Below are 5454 nucleotides of genomic sequence, written 5' to 3'. Positions count from 1 at the left end.
TCGAACCTGCAGGCTCAGGCAATCCACTCACCTCAGCCTCCCAAAGGCGTGGGATTACAGGCTGAGCCACCGAGCCTGGCTAATACACAATTTTTATAAATAAATTACTTTAAAATTTGTATTATATACTTGTATTACTTTTTTTTCTTATGGTTTCCCCTATGGACACTAAGGAAAATGACCTTCTCAGGTCAGGTGTGGTGGCTTATACCTGTATACCTGTAATCCCAGCACTTTGGGAGGCCGAGGCAAGAGGATCACTTGAGCCCAGGAGTTTGAGACCAGCCTGGGCAACATAGCGAGACTTCATCTCCACAATAAATAGATAGATAGATAGATAGATAGATAGATAGATAGATAGATAGATAGATAAACAAATAAATAAGCTGGGTGTAGTGGCGTGCGCCATGGGTCCAGCAACTCAGGAGACTGAGGCAGAAGGATTGCCTGAGCCCAGGAGGTTGAGGCGACGGTGAACCATAATCATGGCACCACACTCCAGCTTGGATAACAAAGCGAGACACTGACTCAAAAAAAAAATGACTTAATTTGGAGGTATTCTTAAAAAATGACTACACTGTTATCTTTATATTTTCAAGTACTGACTACTTCCTTCTAAGGTATTCACTCTTAAAAAGAGGATAATACTTCTCATAATGAAGATTACCCATTTGAATGCTAAATAAAACAATCATTGAATTTTCTCCAATTTTCTTTAACAATACTAATATGTGAGAAAATCCCCAATAAATTTACTTAATGGAGGAAGACAAATAGCAGGAGGCAAGCCGGGCTCGGTGGCTCAGCTTGTAATGCTGCAATTTGGGAGGCTGAGGTGAGTGGATTGCCTGAGCCCACAGGGTTCGAGACCCGCCTGGGCAACTTGGTGAGACCTCATCTCTATAGTAAATCAAAAAATTAACCGGGTGTGATAGCGCACGCCTGTAGTTCCAGCTACTTGGAAAGCTGAGGCAGAAGGATCGCCGGAGCCCAGCAGGTCAAGGTTGCGGTGGCCGGGAGCGGCCACTGCACTCCAGTCTGGGCAACAGAGTGAGACTCCAACTCAAAAAAAAAAAAGCAGGAGGCGGATCATTTCCGAGCCCTGTTATCCGATGACTGAGAGTTCAGTAAGGTGGATCATGATTCATTCAAAACAGGTTTATGGTTCCCTGCTGCTCATCAGCACGAGACCTGAGAGGTCATCTGGACTTTGCTGAAGATTGTCTTGATAGACCCACCCACTGCCATTGATTTTCGGTATTATAGCATAATATAAAATCGTGTATGTATTGAAAGAGATATAATAACCTCTTTTCCTGTCTTGGCTTTATATTGACCAAGTTACTTTCTTTAATTACTTCAAGCTCTTATTATCAACATCAGGAGTTTTCGTGCCAGTTTTAAGTCTTGCAACATTGGGCAACCCACTTCACCTCTCTGTGACTCAATAATGAGGTTGGGCTGCTGAATCTCTATGATTTATTGTTGCTAAAATTTCTATAAATTAATAATACCCAGGCCGTATAATATATATTATCTTGAACAGCTATTTATTTATTTTTTGTTTTGTAAATTTCCTCCTCTTATCTGACTAGTGCATATCTAGGTGGCCTACACGAGTTTTCTTTTTTTTATGTTCTTCTAGCCAGGGGCATGTACTGGGTACTCAGTAAATATGAAGATGATGATTGTTTATGGGAATAATACTGATGAATTATAAGGTTAACTATGATTAATTACTACTTGTGTAGATTCAGGTATGGGAGAGGACAATGGTGGGATTTTAAAATAATTACTGTCCCTCTTCCTTTTAGTAACAGAATCTGTTTGTTTCTGCTCTCTCATAGTCTCATGGCTGTAAACTGTACCCACTGTTAATGTATGAGATTGTGTTTATTCTGGGTCTTTTGTCTGGTTGTAGGAACATACTTGGTCTATGAGGTGCATACATGGTTCCAGGAGCTGCCTTCGACCAATGACAGAAGTAGGGGCACATCAGCTACATCATAGGATCTCATTGGCCAGGAGGACATGTCCACCCAAATTCCTAATGCCTGTCCATCTTCACTATTATTCTGTCAGCATGCCCACCAAATTGTAGAGGGCTTGGTGTAATTCTTGTTGGCTGTTGAGTAAAAAATACACTGGGATTGATTGGGGTCTGATAGTTTATTCGTTCATGTCTTACTTAGCACATGAGCATAGGTAGATTGCTTGCCTACCTTTCCTGAGCTGGAATCATCGAAGGCAAGCATAGGTCTTAAATAAAGAGATTAAGGCAAAAGGAGGAAATAGTGATTTGAAAAGAAAGTGTGTCCCAGAGAAAAGCAAGTTATTTGGCGGCCTAAAATAAGATCTTTGAGCAGATTTTTGTGTGGTATGAGGGACATCAGGAGCACGGCCGGCATAAAATAAGTGTCAAGATGAGATATGTATTAGATTTTTCATAAATGAGCTAATGATAAGTGTTAAAATTATAGAAAGTTGTAGTACCAGCAGTAAGTTTATTTGTTTGCCTGGAGAAAAGCTATGATAGAAAAGATGATGTGTTAATTTTATAAAAAAGAGAGGTTTTTAAATCTTGGACAGTTGCTGCCCTAAAGCTGAAATTGATTCGGTAATAAAAGATCAAATTGAGTTGCATATGCTTATTATTTCAATTGGTAGTTTTAAAGTTTCAATAATTTGGAACAGGAAAAAAAAGCAAGGTAAGTATTATTTTTTCCATGCTGCTTATTGGGTAACTCAGTCACTTTTTTCCCCTAAAAATGATTATTTGCCCTATTTTTATATAGTTAATTCATAATATCTGGGCTTATTTAAATTTAATATGTTGGCAAAAAACCAAATCTGTTATTTTATGCTATTGCTCTTGATTTTTAAATATTACATTACATTTAATAGATACATTTGGGCACATCATAAAGTATATTTAAAGTACCATATTATAGACAAATGTGTTATTTTCTGTGTCACACTTAAATATACATTATGGTTTCTGAAAAAGAAATTTGAAGGTCATAATTGAAGGTCCATTTCCTTTTATTTACATGAGAGGGGGTATTTATACTTAACTAATAGAGCTGATGTGTTCCATTTACCATGTAGCTATTATACCATCTGTTAGATTTTTCCAGATAATGAAATGAACTACTTACTACCATTCAAAATGCAGTTTGAAGACATATCTAACGTGCCAATAATCAAACTGGATGAAATGTTGTTATTATAGGTTATACACATGCCAAATATTGACCTAAATTACACTGGATTCACCATTCTTTTAGAAACTGAAAACTCAAGACAAAACCCATTTCAACTTAATATTTTTAATGGCCATTAATCCAGAGAGACAACAGAGAAGATAAAAATTTACACAGAGAACAAACTATGGAAAACATAAAGGAAGAGCACTCATGTGTGCAGATGAGCTGCATATGTGAATTTGATAAAATTGTGAGTTTAATGAACTAAACAAATGTGAATTTGGGATAAAAAGAAATATGAACTAAGCATTCATTGGGAGCATTTATCATACCATTTCTATTTGTAACCAACGTAATGGCAACTTATTAAAAGCTGCCACTTTCAGTAAATTTGCCTACCAAAGCAATAATCTTAACAGTAGTTATGAATAAACAGCAGTTTATCCTAATAGCTTAAAAAAGTCAATCAAACAATTTGATGTGCTACAAGCTTCTTGAAAATATGATTGTGTAGCTGATTTCATTGCTCTCTGTTTACATAAATTGCTTTTTCTTTTGACCTATCTATGAACCATTCCATTAGGCATTTATCAGAAAGAATAAAACCTTTTGACATAAAAAGCACTCCAGAAGCTTGAGACGTATTTTCTCCTATGGTCTAGGACTACCCTGATGCAAGGCCTTAGATTAATATCACATAGGAAGAACAACTGCCACCCAAAAGTATTGATGTTGATCTCTGTTCTCATCTTTCTCAGAATGGACTTATGGGATATTAACATCTGCATCACGTAGACATTACCTTCTCCCTTCCTGCTGGTTTTAAGATCTTGAACATGCACGAACAATTCCTTTGTTTTTCTACTAGCCCTATTGAGCAGCCTCTTTGTGACACATACCCTTCCCTGGTCCCTGTCTGTGTTGATTTTTGGTCAGAGTCTGTGATCCTCCTTTAACTCTTTACTGAATTTCTGTTCTCTTTATTTGTTTAACAAATACTTAAAAAGTGGTTATCACATGTAAGGCATTGTTCTAGATCCTATAGAAACAGCATTAAAGAAAACCAAGTCCCTACTCATGGGGCTTACTCTAGTAGAGGAGGATAAATATTATACAAATAAATGTGTGACAGCTCCATGTCAGATATTGATATCTTCATGGTGAAAAATAGAGTAGGTTGAAAACAACTTTATATAGAGTGGTAAGGGGAACCCTCTCTGATGAGCTCACATATGAACAAAGCATGAAAAATGTGAAGACGTAAGACATTTCAAAATCTGAGGGGGAGGGAAGCAAGTACCAGGCCTATAACTGGTGGTGGAAAATGCCTTGAAATGGAAATATGGCTAGAGGTTTCAAGGAACCAGGAGCAGTGAGGGAGGGAAATAGCAGGTGAGGACAGAACGATATTGGGGGAGTCTATTGGACAGATTATGTAGGTCTTGTAGCTCAATGAGTTTTTAATGAGACAGGAAGTCATTGAAGTATTTTGAGCAAACGTCTGCAGACTCTCTAATTCCCCATTCCAGTCACTACCAAGGGCAGCATCTGTGCTGACTTTAAACACCATAGGTTAGTTTGGCTTGCACTTGAACTTTATGTAAATGGAATTGTGCAGTATGCTCTCTCAAGTCTCAAATTATATTGAAAGATTGTTGGGCATAGTCCAAAATGTTAAACTCATTTTCATTGTTGAATTGACTTTCATTGCACAAATATGTCACAATTTACTTATGCATTTTATTGGCATTTAGGTTGGCTCGGCTATATTGGACAATGTTGCTATGAACTATTTTCCCTCCACATTTCTTTGTATGAATGCATGTATATAAGTAAGTTTTGTTTGGGCATCTACAAAGGAGTGGAATTGCTGGGTCAGTGGTAATATGTATACTCGGTATTTAAGACATACAGTAAAACCATCTTCCAGGATGGCTGATTTATACTCCTGTCAATAGTGTTTGAGACTTCTGGTTGCCCTGAAAGTCATATCTTTATGTAATACAATCCCCTCCCTTATGTGTGTGCTGAACCTAGTGACATGCTTCAAACAAACAGAAAATGGAGAAAGTGATGGGATGTTACTTCTGAAATTAGGTTGTAAAGATTGTCAATTTTGTCTTACTGGCAGTCTTGCTACTTCTTCTGCTTGCTCTGATGAAGCTAGCTGCCATGTTGTGATCTGTTGCATTGAGAGGCTTATGAGACAAAAGAACTGAGAAACTAAGGTCTTGAGTACAACAGCCAG

Source organism: Carlito syrichta, unplaced genomic scaffold (assembly GCF_000164805.1).
Source record: "Carlito syrichta isolate Samal-C Ts95f unplaced genomic scaffold, Tarsius_syrichta-2.0.1 Scaffold301635, whole genome shotgun sequence".
Lineage (NCBI taxonomy): Eukaryota > Metazoa > Chordata > Mammalia > Primates > Tarsiidae > Carlito > Carlito syrichta.
Note: the sequence above shows the minus strand (reverse complement) of the source record.